This window comes from Ambystoma mexicanum, chromosome 7q (genome assembly GCF_040938575.1).
Source record: "Ambystoma mexicanum isolate Mex_15411 chromosome 7q, UKY_AmexF1_1, whole genome shotgun sequence".
In the NCBI taxonomy this organism is placed as follows: domain Eukaryota; kingdom Metazoa; phylum Chordata; class Amphibia; order Caudata; family Ambystomatidae; genus Ambystoma; species Ambystoma mexicanum.
In genome coordinates this window covers 950,233,424-950,252,157 of record NC_090941.1, presented here as the reverse complement: position 1 = coordinate 950,252,157, position 18,734 = coordinate 950,233,424, and the positions used below count along the sequence as shown (strand labels likewise).

The 18,734-nt window shown below is 47.1% G+C and overlaps 1 protein-coding gene across 3 annotated transcripts in view; it reads right to left on the bottom strand.

Annotated features, from left to right (window-relative positions):
• The window catches only part of PAK1 (p21 (RAC1) activated kinase 1), a 724,626-nt gene that overhangs the window by 243,514 nt on the left and 462,378 nt on the right, over positions 1-18,734 (bottom strand). The window lies entirely within an intron of this gene.

Genomic DNA, 18,734 nt, shown 5'->3' with positions numbered 1-18,734 from the left:
TGGGAACCACAGTCCGAACAATGCAATGCTGGACAGGAGGAGATAGGAAATACACTTGACAACCCCTCCAAACTGTGTCCAGAAGCCAGGAGTCGGAATACCACCTTAACCATACTGGAAATAAAAAAAAAACTGCTGGAGTCGCCCGCCAACCACATGTTCAAACTGTGAGGACATAGGCACCGGCCCAGGACGCAGAGAGCGTGGAGGACCCCGACCCCCCTTTGCTCTCCGAAAAGAATGTGATGAGGAGCCAGGGAAAGACCTACTGGAAACTGCACCAAAGGAAGACATCTTGGCCGTTGAAGGAGGCCTTGCATCGTAGTTTGTCAGCATGCTCGTCCTCTGAGCACCTTATCCCTACGGGAGTTCCCAAAAAGGTGGACCCATTGAAAGCAAGTTTCAGGGCAGCCACCCTCTCATACCCATCAGTTTTACAGCCCCTTAGGTGCACATGCCTCCGGGCAGACACATCCTTACCTGCACCTGGCCCGTTCTCCAGGACCCGGGCCAAAAAACCCTGCGCTGGCCATAAGCCCGCTGAAGCCAGGCGAGGCATCCACCAGGTTCCAAGCCCCACAGGAAACCCGGGAGTATCGCCGCACCTGAGGAAGCCTAAGGCCCCGCCACACAGCCCCACCAGGGGGCCAGCAATCGTCGCTCCCCAGCACGCCGCCCCGGGAAAAAGCCCAACCTGCCAGAGGCAGGAAAAATTAAACTGAGTGACATGGCTAAGGGGGAGGAGTTAATGGGATAAAAAGAAATAAAAGAAGGTCCTGTGTCGGAGGCAGGGGCCTCATGAGGTAAGTACTGGGACGAGGAAGAGTGGACGTGGAGGTAATGGCCATAAGGCTTAGCATGGCTATCAGCAGTTAATGGGAAGGCAACTAACCAAACGCGTGCCCCTCCTCATATGCCATTTCTCCCTATGGAATCTAATGCAATAGTTTTGGCTTAAAGCACCACCTAATAACCCAAACAAAAAATATAGACATGGCACCAATAGTTGAACAGTGGCCCGACCAATGCCCTCTGCTAGGCTCTACAGGTCCATTAGGCGATAATGCCCACCCACACCCTTATGCATAATAGTCGTGGTACGATCTTGCAACGGTGGCCTCAAGGCACAAACCACCCCTCCCCCTCCCCCCGGAATGTCATTGGTATTATTGGGGTGAGCAGGGAAGGGGCAGCAATAAAACCCCACAGCAGCCAAAAATGACGGCATTGTTAATGCGAGGGCTGGTGGATGGCAGCTGCCTGGGCCTCACTCTCCAGGGCCTCACTCTCCAGGGCCCGTGCAGCCCCCACCTCACCTTCAGACCCTGTGCCATTCGGGCCTCGCAGTTGTCAGTTGTAAAATGGCAGCAAGTCTTGCTAAATGTTTGGATAAGCGCTGAATGGCGGCATTTTGCATCTGAAAGCCCAGCTCCCCCACAGCTATAGAATAATTTAACAGAATTTAAACAGCAACAAAATAACCTTTGGCCCCTTTTTAAACCGTCTTTGTATTCTAGCACTTGTACACTTCCTCTCAGAATGGGGAGAATACAACTACAATCATACTCCTTTTGCCGAAGATATTTCTATAAGAATGTATATATTTGTCAGGTTTGTATATTACATATTTATACCAACCAGAGGTTTAAAGATTTAACCGTCAGCCAGGGACCTAAACTGAGACTGGGCTCAAACTCCAGCATCACCACTTAGCAAACATCTCGTGACTTTGGGCCAATAATGTTTTCTTATTGTGCCTCATCTGGCAACATTTTAAGTCTAGAGGCGATTCCAGTTAGAGTGTACGCTTCTAGAAAAAGCCAATATCATATTTTTAAGAGCCCACAGTGTCACTCCATTTAGAACATTATTGACCTTTCAGAAGCACTTCACAGTTTTGTCTCTTGTTATTAAATTGATGCACTAAGCTATCAAAGATTGAGGTCACTCCCAGTGACGTCATTTTATGCACTGCAATGTCAACATGAATGTGTATTAAGGGGCCCAGCACGCCTTTAGCTGCACTGGGCCTCGCAAACGCTATGACCAGTCATGGAAGAGGCATGAGGAAGAGGGTACGTAGACAAGGGGGCTGATTCATGGAATGTGTGCGCTGAAAAACAGCGATTTGTGCGCCATTCTGCCCGCAAATCCCCCATTTGCTAAACAGGGATTTGTGGGCAGAATGGCGCACAAATCCCCGTTTTTCGGCGCACAAATTCCATGAATCAGCCCTAAGGTCTCCTGTGACATGCAGTTGGGTTACCTGGACGTGCAATGAGCATGTTACTCCGCGGGAAATCTGCTAATTGAAGACTGCATGCTGGGCCAGGAGGTGCAGTCGCAGGCCAAGTGACGTGCCCCCCAATGCCTTGTGTGTGGGGGGGGGACACCATGAAAGCTGTTCTGTAAAGACCAATCACTCTCCAGCTGCAGTGCGTGGCATCAACCTAGGCCTACACAATGTGAATATCATCAACGAAACAGCCGTAGAGAATACCATCTCACAGCTTGGCTTTGAACATCGTGTCAGCGGCCCTACACATAAGGGAAGAACCTTGGATTGGCTGGCAGACTTAAATTGTACTACCGCGATCCTTGCCAATTCGCCTTGCGCATGGTCTGACCACCATTGCATCTCCTTTACCATACAGGACAGCCTGTGCCCCATCTCAAATGCCATCTTAGCCCCACAGATCATGTCTAGAAACATTCCAAACGTCACTGAGGATAACCTACTGCCTCTACTTCAGCCTTTACCGACCCCTCAAATAGCTTTGATAAGGACCCATCACTACTTGTGCACTTGTATAACCATACTCTACTTCAGGCATTAGACAAAATCGCCCCTTTAAAAATAAGAAAAGCTAAACCAATAGCCCACCTAAACAAGTGGTTCTCGGCAGACCTAAAACCCTTACGTAGTGCTAAAAGAAACACTGAAGCCATCTGGAAAAAAAACACTGACTGTCCCAAACAAGGAAAAGTTCACAATTGCTGCTACCACTTAGAAAGCAGCCATATTAAACACCAAAAGAGAAACCTATAATGCCAGACTACAAAATGCTAAATCAGGCTCAAAAGAGCTATTTGCCATCCTGGAATTGGAGACTCCGGTTCCACCCACAGAATCTTGCATCAAAGATGCTTCTTGGTGAACCAAAATCCAAAAAGCCCTACTGGACAAAATAGCTCTGCTGCAATCTAAAATAGAGGCAAAAAAGCAAGTCTGACGTTGAGTTCCAATCTTAACAAGCCTCATGACATACAGCCTATACTGTGTCATCCTTTCCAATTCTGACCAGTCACTATTAAAGGAGGTAGAAGACATCATAGCTAGCTTAAAAGCCTCCAGATGTCAGGAGGATATCTGCCGAACTATGGCCATAAAGGAAGGAGCAAAGGATCTTGCGCCATTCATCACATCTCTGATTAATGCATCCTTTGAAACCTTTACAGTCCCAAATAATCTTAGAGAGGCCTGGGTCATGCCTCTTCTCAAAAAACCAAACTTGGATCCAAACACCTCTACCAATTTACAGACCCATAACCACAGTACCGTTCCTCCTGAAAATCCTTGACAGAGTGGCTTACATCCAAATACAAAAGCACCTAGAAGACGACAACCTATTAGGCCTGCGATAATCTAGATTCAGACCAAGACAATGCACTGAAACATCCCTCCTTGATCTAAAAAGCCAAATGGATGAATTAAAGGATCAAAGAAACATCACCATCCTCCTGCTTCTGGACCTATCAGCAGCTTTTGATCTGGTTGACCACCAGATCCTTACCAAACACCCGACTACAGCAGCTTCTTTCTCCCTTAATGCTGCCACCTGGATTCAATCCTTCTTAGCAAACAGGACCATGTGTGCTGTTGCACCTACCGCATCTGCTGATCTGGCACCAATCTCTTGAGGAGTCCCACAGGGCTCCTGTGTCCCTCCCACGTTAAATAACATTTACGAAGCTCCTGTTTGACCACCTCAATGGCTTGGGTGTCACCTACACTTCTATGCAGATGACACCCAAGTCCTTTTCACTCTTACAGGCTGTTATGACAAAGATTCCAAAATGATGTATGAAATCTCTCTTCACATACAGGCATGGATGGCTGCACATGGCCTGTGTCTAAACGATAAGACCGAGTTACTTATTATAGGCTCTCAATCTCAACTAAATAAGCTAGATACACTCTACAAATCTTTCAGCATTGATGGGAACATCAAAGTTTCCAGCAAGGTCAAAACTCTAGGCATCTACTTAGACTCCACCCTCTCCCTCACCAGGCAAGTCAAAGCAACTGCCTCAGCAACACCATACACTATCAAGCTGATTAATGCCTGCAAAACTTATCTTTCCACTAATAGTTGCATTACTCTAGCTAGAGCTCCGATTTTATCCAAGCTCGATTATTGTAGCACTCTATATCTAGGCACAAATGAACGTAACCTGAACAAATTTCAAGTGTTTCAGAATAACGCACTCCGATCAGCCTTAAATATACCACAAACCAACCGCTTATCAGCAATCAGACGGGACACTCACTGGCTTCCAGTGCGAGATAGAGAATCTCACTGCAAACTCTAGTAATCACTCACAAATGCCTGTCCAATACAGCACCAAACTATCTGGTCGATAAATTCATCAGGAACCAATCTACCAGACCTATCAGATCAAACTACTTACATTGCCTAAATATTTCCAAATACAAATTACAGAAATCGGGTGGGTCTAGCGTCCCAGTGTTAGCAGCCAAGCTTAAATAATAATAATGTAGCATTTATATAGCGCTATGATCCCTCAGGTATCTGAGTGCTGCTTATTATTACCCACGGTGTGTGGTGCTCATTTATCAACCTCAGAAGTTTGGCCCTGATGGGATTCAAACCTGCATCAGAAGGCTCTGCGCAGATGTCAAAGTGAACCCTCTACTCGCTGTGCTATTGGACCAGCTCTGAAACTCCCTGCCCACAGCACTTGGAGCTGAACCATCCTTTTGGTCCTTCAAAACCAAAGTAAAAGTTTGGCTTTTCGCCTAGCTAAACTAAACTTTACAACTTAATCCACTTCTTATCTGTACCTATTGCCTCTTCTTGAATGCCCAACATGTATGCTTAACGTTGTATGCCCTCGCACTTTCTATATGTGGCCATTGTCTGGCATGATTGTTTGACCTTACCTGTATAGCCAATTCACATTAAATACGTGCCTTCTATCCATCCGGTTTGCTGACTTCATATGTAACAAGTCATCTGCCATTGTTTTGTTCATGGTTAGGTTAGGCGTGCTCTAAACACACTAAACTAAACTAATTAGTTTGGGGAACAAGCAAGTGCAGTAAATTGTGACACTGGAAATAAAAATTCTAGAAAATTGAAAATGACTGCCCCCAGCAGAAAGTGCTCATTAGGTGTATGATGTGAATTCCAATAAGTCCATTCATAAAAATAGTTGTGTACACGTGCTCGGGTGAGGCACATTCATCTCCTGTATGTCCTTTATGTAATATTCGGTTCTCCTTTCCCCTGGTCTGGGGCACAGTGAACCTGTAGGCATGGCTTGCAGCTGGATAGCGTGCCGTCACCTGCACAAAAAAAGAGCACCACTACTTAATCTACCCCAGATGCACCCGATTACACAAATGCATTTTGCTTCGAACAACCAGTTTTGAATTCGTGGGTGAGTGCCAGGACCAAATATTCTGAAGCATGCCTATGTCACGCTGGGGTGGCAGCTCACCACACTGCTGCCCACCCTACATCTTTGGGGTTGTAGCTGCAACTCCCTCCTGCTTATGGTGGGGGTGGTGTTCCGACCGAGCAACACATTACTACTAAACCAGCCCCGATATCCCTAAGGAAAAGAATTGTCTCCCAGCAAGAAATACAATGAATGTAGTTCCAAAGTAAAAGAGTCTCCAGAGCCTCAATCTTCCCATCCTTATGCCATGCCGAAACTGTGGTTGAAATATATGAAGCCAAAATGACTAGGAGAGCATTAAAACGTAGTACGATCTTGTCAATTGCTTCCCCGATAGAAAGGATACATCATTGCTGGAAATCGGTCTCAAATCTAAATTCGCTGCAGAGGCCATTTTGGCTGCTACGCACCATCTATGGAGCCTTACTATGAAGTGCTAACTGATTGTCCTATAAAAGATATTTTAGCTATCAAAGAAAGCTCTCCATCTAATTCTGGAAAACTAGCCAATTCAACAAAGGGGGATCACCCTCAGAACGAAACTAAGTCTAAAGTTTCGTCCATGTTGCCAGAAATTTTAAGCCAGATCTTTGAGAAATTGGGTGCCACTCAAGATTCTCTCTAACTACAGGATTTTGGAAATTCATAAGTTTGAACACTCAAGGTCCGAACTCTTTTAGAAAAAAAGCTATGATAAGTCTCATCTTCGGTGGAAATGACTTGATCCTACTTCAAGAAACTTGGTTGATTGATAACTTTCAGCTAGATGGATTTACTAGCTTTCATCAGCCTGCTACTATAAAGAAATGTGGCCGTCCATCATGCGGGTTTAACAATAGCTGTGCGAAACTCTTCAGTCTCAAATATGGAAGAGATTCCAGTTAGAGTGAACGGATTGCAAGCTATTACATAAATAATTCCTCCTAAGTCAGGAGAGAAATGAGTGCAGTAACTAACATATACTGGAATGCCAGTTGGGGAGACCCGATTCATTTCTTAGAAAATGTATCAACTTCTCTTGTTGATAAAATCACAAAGTGAACCGGTTGAAATTATTTTGGCAGGAGACCTAAATTCCCAATGGATATCTACATATGATCTGAATGGGATAAAGGACCTAAAGAAGGCCCCTGGGAAGGGTGTCCAATGGTTGTTTAGCCGAGTGGAATCTTACCCTGTTGAATGGTGTGATTGATGGAGATGTGCCACCAGCTAAAACCTTGCGTCAGGGAGTGTCTGCATCTATACTTGATTATGTTTTCCTCTGCTCCTGTCCCTATGTGTGACAGAATTAGAGGAATGGCTTAACCAAAATAAGATCTTGGGAAAATTCCAGACCGGATTCAAAAGAGGCTTAACATCTCTGAACAGCCTGGTCTTGAATGTGGTGGGAGAGAGTACATGGGTACGGGGGATAAAACGCTCTATTGTGCATGGATCGACCTCTCGAGAGCTTTCTATACAGTGAATAGAGAGGGACCCTGGTCTAAACTGGAAGCGGGGGGATCCCGAGGCCGCTTTTGGCAATTTTGGTCAGTATGCATGATGACATCTCTGAGGATTAGACTAAATGCAACTGCCCAGCTATCAGCTCCAGTGAAGGTGGACAGAGGGGTGAGGCAAGGTTGTCATCTAGCCCCCCTTCTCTTCAACCTTCATCTACTCTAGGACTGGCAAACGCTGCCGAACCAAGATGTTTATCTAGATCAGAGAGATAAAGTGAATGTAAGATGGTGGCTGGCTTACGCTGACAAAATTGTATTGTTGGAACACTCACCCGTGGGGGTACAAAAATTACTGGATGCCATGGGGAAATATGCAGTGGAAAATGAATTAAGTATAAATGCCGATAAATAAGAAATTGTGATCCTCAAAAGACCTGGGAAAAGATCCACTGTCTAAAGTGGTCCATAGGGAAGAATGTAATCCCGATTTAGAAAATGGTGACATACTTGGTCTTCAAAACATATGCGTTTCCAACATTTAAACAACTGGATTTGGATCAGAGTTCCAAGATTTGTCAATTGGCATATCAGATGGGAAAAGTGTTAACAACTTATTGTAAATTCTCTTTAACACCCTTAATTAGATTTTACACAGCAAACATTCTGCCTGCTTTGCTCTATGGAACTGATACAAAATCATTACTGTGAGAAATGAATTGGAAATGAGTTGATGGTCGTCTGTGGAAAAAGACTGAGTCTCCCCATATCACTCCCCCCCCCCCAGTCCAGCTTGAGGTTTGAACTAGGGATTCTTTCCGTAAGGATGCATATAGAATAGTGCCTTATTTCATTGTATAGTCAATACTGGTTCCCGGGACAGATACCCTATAAAGGCTGCTAAACGAAAAAACATTGTGATTCCTAATGAAGCTAAACAATGTTGTAATGGAAATCCTGGAGGATTGTGAAAGTAATGAAAAAAGGTTTGGTAGAGAATCCAATGTCCATTAAAAGATTCCTTAAAAGAAGAGATTGGATTCGTACAATAGATGGGATGCAACATCTGAAACTAGCTAAATCCTTTCTCTGGATCAATAGAAAATTGGGATTTATCCCAAGGTATTTGAGGCTCTTCTCTAGTTCAAAGATCAGGCAAGAATATCTAACAGTACGCATGAACCTGATTCCGACTAGAGAAGTGATCCGTCACCAGAAACAGGTGAAGCCTGTGGAGGTAGGGTGCAATTTATGCAATGGAAAAAATAATCCAGTCACCGAAACACGTTCTGCTGGACTGTAGTGGTTATTTTTAGTATATGGGTGGAGAATGAAAGTATTATGAATAGGCTAATAGCAGGTGATGATGTGCACGTAACCTTTCAGGTTATCCGAGTGTTACAGGTTTTGTTTTGAAGTAAAAACCCAATTGTAAAATGAAATTAGGAATGTATTTTAAAAAAGGTAAGCATGTATGTTATGTATTGCTTTAAAATGGAAAGGGATTGAACGTTGATCTTGATATAATCATCTAGAATGGATCGTGATTGTAATTCTCAAAGTGGGAAAAGTTACTTGTTAAATATAGTACACTGTATAAATAAAAATATTTAAAGAACGACTAAACCAGCATTGATCACAACAAAAAGGTGAAACAAGCACAGCCCAACATGTATGGCTCCTTGGCCTGCCTCTGTTGGTAACATTAGGCAAGGGCTGGCTATACTCTTCATGAGTGGTGTGAGCTGGCACAGAAGCAATCCAAACAATAGTACTGCATTACCAAAATGAAAGAATGTCAACCAAGGGTCTATAAAAATTGGATCTTTAATTAATGTAACAAAAATTCACACAACTAATAAAGACTACAGTCTTACCGCTGTAAGTGATAGCCCATAGTATGCAGACTTCGGAATAAAGAGGTCACTCTGGGCTTTTAGACAGCCGTGCCGAGGAGAAGATTTCAGCAGCAAACCATCGCAGGTCATGAAAAGGTCTTTACGAAAGGTCAAATAGGGGGGTTAAAAGCCACTATGGTACTTAAGGCAGACCAGGGGGACAGGGCTCTTCAAATACCTTTGGCATCTTCTCTTTGGGCTCCACGGGGGCCAAGCCAGGCATCTAGGTGGTTTACTGAAGTTGAACCAATGTAAAGATGGTCAAGTCATGCTTTCCCAATGGCTAGTCGGCTTCAAGAATGTTCAAGGCGCGAGCTCCCGGCAGATCGAGACAGGGCAAGACAATGTCTTCCAGCAGACCTCGTCAGCTTTGAGACTATGCTTCTGCTAGGTCAAATTGCTTTTCAAGATGGGGGAGGCGGTGGGTTGAAGCAGGTCAAGTCAGCATTCAAGTCGGGTTGAGATAATGCATCCATTGGATCAAGATCGGCAGTCGGCGAGTTAGTTTCTTAAATGGTGTCACATAGAGGGGATCCACTTCAACAGGTCTAGTCACTGCCTGGATAGATCATAGAGCAGGTAACCGTTCGAAGTGTCAAATGCACCACCACAGGTTCAGTAGCGACTCCAAGTGAGTCTAGAAGGATTGAGTGGCTCGAAAGACATTTTGAGGAGGAAAACAGGCTTTGCATTGCTACTGTGGTCTTTTAAATTGCTCAGAGAGACTGTCCCGGTGTTCAGGGCAAAGCAAGACCATTCCTATGTCCTTCCCAGCCAAGAAGGTTATTAGAGATCACTTACAGGGTTCCTGTGTGAGGGTCCTGGAAGTCCCATTTGCAGTAGGCCTAGTCCAGCCAGCAGACCTCCGCCCCCCCCAACCCAAATGTGCATTTGGGCTGGGGACAGAGGAGACATTTCCTCTTCACTGGAGTGTTCTTTCTCCACCTCTATGGCAGAGGAATTTGGAATAGGCTGTAGCCCAACAGCTTTCCAGGTGAATCATTCTTGTCTTGAAGTCCAAAGAGGAATACAATAAAGGGAGTTATTTAGCCAAAATGCTACAACAGATTGGCCGAGAGGGAGCATGTATATTGGCCCAATCCAGGCTGCTGGAACAAGCGTGCACTACCTGATGTCGTACCCAGAGTGCCTTGTCTGCAGAAGTATACAGGAGAAGCAGGAAGTTTGGGAACCCTTGCAAGGTGGTAAAATCTCTGTGGTCTGAGCCCCTAACTCTGCTCCCTTTTTTTGTCTGACTACTTTCTAAAGACTCCAGTAATCAGAACTGTGGTGCGAGACGGCCATTCACCCGATCTTTGACGCGCAAGTTCCCTGGGGAACTGCTCGGGAGGGTTCCTGTTCCACGGAGGAAGGGGTCGACCTTTCTCAGGGGAATCAAAGAAGACTCTTCCTGGGCTGGGTCCCAAATAGTTGCTGTGTGTACACCAAACCAGACAGCTAATACACATCCAGCCCCGTCACACACAGGTCACTGCTTACCAAACCGGAAATTATATGAATTAGTGTGGCTGTATAATTGCTTAATTTCAAGAGCCCCCAGGTCATCAGACATTTTATAATTTAATAACTGCTACCAGGCAGTCTGGGTTACACAATTATGTTATTTTGAACAAAAAGGTGCAGGCGGTAAAATGGCCACCTATGTCTGTTGGAACTTTGTGGTCCAACTGCTTCTTTAAACTCAGAATTCAAATTCTCAATGTCCTCCGATAGTGGCACGTGGACCATTTTGACCTTCATTCCACAGAAAATATAGAAAAAGGTAATTTTTCAGATAGTGAATTGGCCAAATTGTGAGGAATCCGACCATCCACACAGGGAGAGTGCACCAGGCTGGGATTTTTGTTTATTTAAAAAGAATGAATGATGGGAGATCAACCTCCGGAAAATATGTGAGGCCATTCCCACACATTCTCCACGCACAGCAGAAAAATAGTCATGTACTCTGGGAGGACACACCTTACCAGCGCCGCCCTCCCCTGTCATGTGTAGCTGACACCTGACAGCAGTGGGCACATCAAAAGCCTCTGCCCGTGGGCAGCCTAGTTACCATTTCAAGGCCCCATGGATTTGCATCTCCATTTCCATTGTTACACCTTGCTGGTGGCAGCCAATACTGATGAATGTTAATTAGCAGGCCTCAGGGGAGGCCTGGGTGCAGGAAGAGACAATAGAGACCAGAGACCAACACCTCATTGTAATGCAATGTGTCAACTTGGTACTAACACCCCTCCTTGGTATCAAAGGGCAGTGAATGTCCTGTCTAGAACCACTCCTTTCAGAGCAGGGAAGTATGTGAATTGTAGGAGACGAAAGTCTGCCTGCAACCCCTTACTTCAGAGGAGGCCCATGTTGTGACCAATCGCTGCATACAGTTCAGTTAATTAGGGAGACAATTTGATGTAGAGCAGACAGGAAGATAGGTGGGACTTAGAAGTATATGTTGTCATCCTCCCCCTGTCTGTTGCCAAGTGCTCTGGTTCTGAACTGAAGCATCACTGAAGATTGTTGGTGGGCTTAGCCTGCACCAATCACTGGGGCCCATTTGGCTTTAAAAGAGGGCTGAGCGCTCACTGATCAGATCTACTGAAGACTTTGCATGGAGTAAGAATGACTCATTTGGACCCGAGCTGAAGGTACAGTCTACATCTTCAGCTAGTGAAGGAAGGCCAGGAGTTCCAAGAGGGAAGCAAGACCCCTCCCCTAAACAGCTTCCAGGGAAAAGAGTGAGATACCAGACTCAGAAGACCCGTCCAGCAGCTCCGGAACCGGTGCCCAGCCAGCACACAGCGTGCCCTGCTAGGTCCTGACAGCAAGCTTCCTAGGTGGGAAGTGTCAGTCTCTGGACAAAATAGGACAAGGCCATTGCCTGCTAATACCCACCTGAGCTTTGCGTGTCCGCCTTCAAAGGACACGAGCCCTGCGAAGAAGCTAAGAGGAGTGCCACCTAAGCATCATCCAGCATATCTTTTTAAGGACAATTTCGAGACAGTTGAGTCCTCGAACCGCATCCAGCTGCACCGCTGACTGTTGTCACGCCGCAGTCGCAAAAGCCGTCCAAGACACCCTGACCAGCATTCCAGATCTGTCAACCAGCACAGAGAATGATTCTTGGCCATGAGCCGCCACCCCAGACAGTCTGCAGACGTCCATCCAGCCTCACTTGCCAAACTGCCTGCTGCCTGATACCTGCAGCTGTGTCCCGCCACCAACTCTTTCTCACGGGCTGCGAAGCACCCTGGAACTGCCTTTACACTGTTGAGCACCTAGGACTTCTTCAGCACCAGGTACATTGTGGTTCTGCCCCCCTGGTCCTTCTCCAAAGGCCCCTAAAGACAGTTACGACCATTTGCCCCTTTGGTGCTGAAACCACATAACTGAACTATAAGACTGATTACCAACTACTCTCCTGTCAGTATCCAGAGTGCATTCCTTTCCTTTGTGAAACTGTCTGCCCTCTGTGTTCCTTTACAGTGGGGGTTGTAATTGTAGTGTGCTAGAATGGTCTGTTGTAGTAATAACAAAATAGATATTTGTTAGACAACCTTGACTGGACAGTCCTTTTATCATTGGGTAATAACTGTATTTTCACTTTGTTGCATCTAACCAACGATCCATGAACTTGCAGGGATCTGCCCAGGACACCGAATTGGTCTAGCAGTGAGTTGAGAGACTGTCTTCCAGTATCAAAACATGCTCTAGGTGTATACTACACACAATCATACCTGCACAGTTGTCTATCAAGAGCCAATTTTCTATCAGTGCAGAAAAGTGGCAAAGGCAAATGACATGAAAAATCAACATTTAAGAAATAGTTATAGAAACATGTTCGGACAAACTTCTATGATTCAAGAGCATGAAACATTTCTGCAAAAGCATACATGCAGATAGATTAAGAAACAAATGGTGTGCTCATGCAGGCAAGCTAAGAGAGACTGAGGGAAGGAGACGAGAAAGACTGATGACTAAAGCCAATTAAACATATGCAAATTATGGAATAAGGAAGCACACCCCTCTAATTTATCTTCAGTCACCACCCCAATAACAATAACTAAGGCACAAAAAAGGTAGGATACCCATCATCAGGATTTATATCAGCACCTCCTTGAGACCTCCAATAAAAAGAAAGTACAGCAAAGTAAATCTGATCCTGAAAAACTTTGGATTTCCTTTGCTTTGAACAAGGACGCCAGCACGTATCAACGCTTTAGGCCAATATTCTACTGGATGTTCTGTGTGCTGACACCCCACATGCCAGAATGTAGTTTGGTGCAATTGAATGTGCACAATTCATGCACCAAGCACAGCATGGAACCATTAAGGAAGTATGTGCATAGTTTCCTCCACAGTTAATCTTTGCTGACTAAATCATATGCAGATACAAAGCCGACAAAACAAGCCTATGTTTTCTTTCTGTTCTCTGTGTGCTGATGCATCACATGGGCTAAGGGTATGACCCGGGCCACATGTAGAGAGTTTCCCTTGACAAATCCTCCGCTGGCAATCCAAAAAGGAACTTACTTTCCACAACCCAAACCTCTAATGTAACTAGTATCTGGCAAACTGCTTCCTGCTGCTGTATAGAAGGGTGATTGAATGTATAGCTAATTGCCCAACCATCCAGTCCAGTGACCACAGTTTTATTTGTACTCCAAATTACAGTCTACAAATAGCCATTTTAATTTCCCATGAGTTTCTCAACATTCAAGAACGTGGTCTCAATGTGCTCTTCTGAATAATACTGTCAGCATCCGAACCAAGATTCAGTCAATTGACTTGCGGCTTTTTGTCTGAGATACATGCATAATGTGACTGGGGAAGTAAAAAGTGGGGGGGGGGGGGGTTCTTAGCCTTAACAAGGAGCAATGGGCAATGTTCCAGTTGAGATTTAATATCTGTGATGAATGGTCACTCTGTCTGGGGGCTATGAATTGCAAGCTATTGTAAAGGTGTAGTAGTAAGAGATGGACACAAGTGTGGTATGCTGATTGGCCAAAACATTTAACCAAAAATGGGGGAATTAGAGGAAAACCTAACTGACCCAATTTCTACGAGGGGTTCCCTGCCTCAAACCAAGCTAATGAAAACGGTCTATGGTGCAGAAAACAAATAAAAGTTCCACAAGACCCAAGGGCTTGATTCCCTTTCCCCAGAGTCATAAAAGGCTTCTCATGTGGCCCGACTCCCAGACTCGGTGGCAAGGTAGCATGGCATTGACACCTTTTCCAAGCGATGTTGTGAGTCCAAGACCCTTTTCAGTACCCTCTTCTTGGTCTACTCTCTTGTCAAGTGGGGTACTCTGTGACCTCCTTCTCGCTGTCTCTTCTCTCTGATCTTATGTCCACCGACAGCCTTGGTTTACTCTGCTGCCAAGGTCTGCGAGCACCTTGTATTGATGTAATGTTCATATCACTTAGTGTTGTTTGGGATGCATCTTCCCAAAAAAGGGTCCCAGACCCCCTTCACTGTGTGGTTGCTCGTCTGCAAATGCTCAATTAATTTGGTCCTTGTTTTATTGAAGGTTTCCTGCTGTCTCTGGGTCTCCCCAACCCCGGGCTTGGCCAACCCATTACCTCCAATTGCCTTTGGGTCACCCAGAATTTCTTGTGATTCCTCCAGCTACCCAGAGCCTTCTCTGTCTTCCGCAAGCCTCTCTAGCTGCTTGACGGTGGGATTCTGCACTCAGTCAGCATCCATTCTTGGTGCGAGCACTTCCTCCGCTGCAGGAAGCTTCTTGCTTCTTGGGACATCTGCCGCCATGCTCCTGTCTGACTATGTCTGCTTCTCCAATCTGAGCTTTGTCACATAACTTGCGGAGCTCCCAGTCTTGGCTGCAAGGTAGAAGACCCCATTGTTTGGTTCCCTTTTTAGATTTAAACAACAGCGGGTCAATCAGTAGATTCAAGCAACTAGACTGCAAGCCCTCGTTCTCTGCATCAATCCGTATTGCTTTTGGCCTCTTCCTCGTGTCAGTACCGTCACTGAATACCTTACGGGTGGTTTTGTTCTCAGAGGTCTCTACCTGAGATGTGCAACAAAAGTAAATTGGGGCAGCTGATGGGAGGGTAAGAAAAGGTTTGCTGGAGAACAGGAGTTACAGGAGTTACAGGTAAGTAAGAACCCCTGTCCTCTCTGGCGTACCTAGCCAACAGTACTTTAGCGGAGCCTGATGCACTGGTTCAAAGGGGACCCCCATGAGCATAGTCAAGACCACATTGAGTTCCCAAGCTGGGGCAGGAGCCTTCACTGGCAGAAAAGTCCTGAAGACGCCCTTAAGGAACTCCGTGACGGGTCTGTGCGACCACAGGGAAGGCCTATCCGGCATCCTGGTGTAACGGGATATGGCGGCTAGGTGCACTTTGATAGATGCATGAACCAGGCCAGCCTTGGCCAAAGAATGCAGGTATTGTAGGAGCTGCAGGGCTGTGACAGGCAGAGGAGTAATCTTCAGAGCCTAGCACCACATGGAGAAGCTCTTCCACTTATGGTTGTAACAGGTCAACATCGAAAAAGTGTTGGCCTTTGCCAGAATGTCCTTACATTCCAATGGCAGGGAATAATGTCCAAACTCTAGGGCTGCAGATGCAGGAAGACATCAAGCCTAACAGCGACTTGCAAGTGCCCACGACAGGTGGTACACTTTCCCCAGGATGGGTGTCACCCTCTCTTTCGACCATGTTTAGTCGGGCACCAAGAAACAGAGCGTTCTACGATGTCTCCAAGCAGGACTTCGGATAATTTATGGAAAATCCCAGATCCGTCACCAGACGCACTGTCCTCATCATGTGTTGGCTTGCCAGCGCGCAAGAGTGGAATTAGATGAGCCAGTTAAGGGTAGACGTGGATGCCCTTGAGACGAAGATGAGCCGCCACTGGAGTCAAGCACTTCTTAAATACGCTGGGGGCCGAAGGGGAGAGCCTTGAACTGATAGTGTCGTCCCTGGACCACAAAATGCAAAAACCTGCAATGCTTTGGGTGGATGGGGACATGAAAGTAGGTGTCTTCCAGATCCACCAATGCCAGGAAGTAGTCTTCCTCCAGTTGGCCGAGCACATGCTGCAATGTTACCATTCTGACCAAGTACTTGTTTAGGCGCCCCAAGACCAGGATCGGCCTCCACCCGCCTGACTTTTTTCGGACCATAAAGTATCTGGAGTACACTCCGGAGTCCCATAGGTGCTGGGGGACGGGCTCCATCGGCCCTATCTTTAACACGGCGTGGACATCATGTAGCAGCTCTGCCACATGCTGTTCTGTTGGGCCACAGGAGGAATATGAGGGCACCTGCATTGAAACTCCAAGGTGTGCCCCTGCTTGAGAATGTCCAGCACCCATCTGTCCGTGGTGGTGGTCTTCCACAAGCTGATGAACCTCGCCACCCGGCCTCCCACTGGGGTGCACAAGTGGGGGCCCAAGCCCACAGCCTGTTCAGGCCTGCTTCGGCGCTGGCACCCTGGCCGACGCTGTTCACTGCCACCGTATGCCTGTGAGCAGCCTCTGTACGCCTCATGAGTCGTGGAGAGGGAAGGTTGTCGATAAAGGGTGGTATTCCCTTTGGAGGACCTGTCAAACTTCCCTCTCTAGGAACGAAAGGATGACCGGCGCTGTTGCAGGGTCCCCAGCGACTGTGTTGTCTGGTTTGTCAGTCTTGGTTTGTAGAGACTCGTCGACAGTCTTGCCAAAAAGGTTTTCTCCATCTAACGGCATGTCTTACCACTTTGGACTGAACGTCTGATCGGAAGTTGGTGACATTCAGCCATCCCTACCAACAAAGAGACACTCTGTTGCCCATTTGGAGAAACCCTGTGTGCGTGATGTCCAATGCCACTAATGGCGTGGCCGGAGGCCACTTCCCCCCTCCTGAAACAGGGCTAGGACCTCAACTTTCTTGTCTTCAGGCAGGTAAGACCAGAATCGAGCCCATTTTATACCACAGTTCCCGGTCATAGCGTGACAAGATGGCCAGGGTATTAACAGCCTTAAAGGTAGAGGCTGCAGTATACATTATTGTCTTGCCCATCGCGTCCAGCTTCTCCTCCTGGTCAGGGAGCACCATGGACAAACACGACAGGTTCGCCGAGCGCTTCCTCAATGTGGCAGAGACCACTTAGTCGGGATAAGGCTGGGAACTCATGCACTTGGGCCACCGAAGCACCCCCCCCCCCCCCCCCCCCCCCCCGAGTTCGGGACCCTGTACTTCTTCTCAAGTCTATCCCACTTGGGCGGTGTTGTGCTCAGTGTCTTCACAATCCCTCCTCAAAGACATCATCTAGCAAGGGAATGGACATGACGGCCCTCCGCCTGAACTTGCATCGTTTGAAGAGGAATCCCTCCTTCTTAGTCTCCTCTAGCACCAAATGAAGAGGTCCAAGGCCCTGGCCATCATTGCATGATAGGAACCAACCTCATCCGGTGGAGGGACCCTGTAGAGCTTGTCCGTGCCTAATGGTTCTCAGTCAACCGGTACGAAGTCATCTGCCTCCTCGGTGTCCGTTGCCATAGTAGCTGTATCTGAGCCTGCATCCCTGTGCCACGTGCCGGCTCCCCAGCCGGAGTCAAATCGCAATGCGGGGGGTCATGACGCTTTGGGCCAGCTGAGTCCTTCGACTTATGACGGAAGTCTTGGGGGACCCTGAGATAGGTCCGGTCCCGGTGTGGGGGGGGGGACCCTCTGCTGGATCTCTGACACTAGTGTGTGTAGCGCCATCAGAATGTCCAATGACATGGTCTCTTGGCTGAGGAGTGAAAGGAGCAAGTGGCGTAGGGTCCGGGCTGATGCACCTCCTCTGGAACGGGGGAGAACAGGGCTCAACCCGTGGGGGACCCCCCTACAGACATGCGTGGTCCGAATAATAGTGCTTGGGCAGATTATCATAACCTTTGTCTGAGCTTGTATAGATCTGCACCGGTTTCTCTGGAGCAGCTGGTGGCTCTTGCATCCTTGTTATGGTCAGCAGGATGGATCATACCCTTCTCATCTGGAGACTTCTGGAGGGGAGTGGCGAGGGAAGTTGTCCCCATCCCTGGGATGCCAGTAGTCTGTGCCGCCGCAGCCGCTTCAAGTCATGGTGGTAGGGACACTCAAGGTGGCTGCCGCCCTGATAGTGGACACCACCTTCATGGCCAGGCCCCCTTTGATGAAGACATGCTGGTCATTGACTAGGTGGTTGACAGGGTGGTCGCAGGAGCCTTTGTCGACGGGTTTGTGATAGTCGACGATGAAGTTGTACTGGGCGGCTGAGCAGCCGATGAAGTTGTAGACTTGGACGATGGCGTCACTGAAGGAGGCAGAGAAGTGCCATCTTTAGATCTCTCCTTTGTCGGTTTGTATGCCGATGATAAGCAAAGCTTTGAAGGAGTCAGGAACTTTCTCTTAGAGGGGGCACCCCTCACATGTAGGGAAGTAGTTGGCGACGGCGTCCTCCCCGAGCTGGGACCTGCAGCTGCGGTGAACCCAGTGGGATTAGCGTTGCAGAGCCTGCCCTTCTTTTGGATCCCCGAGGGCAGGGCGTCCTCAGACTGTGCCCAGAAGCAGAGTCAGAGGCCTTGCCCGACTTGAGCCAAGCTGCCAGCCTGCTGTAGCGATCCTAATTCATCTTCTTAGAAATCCCACAGCAGACCTTGCATCCCTCCTCATCCTGGTCCGGGTGCAGGCAATACAAATAT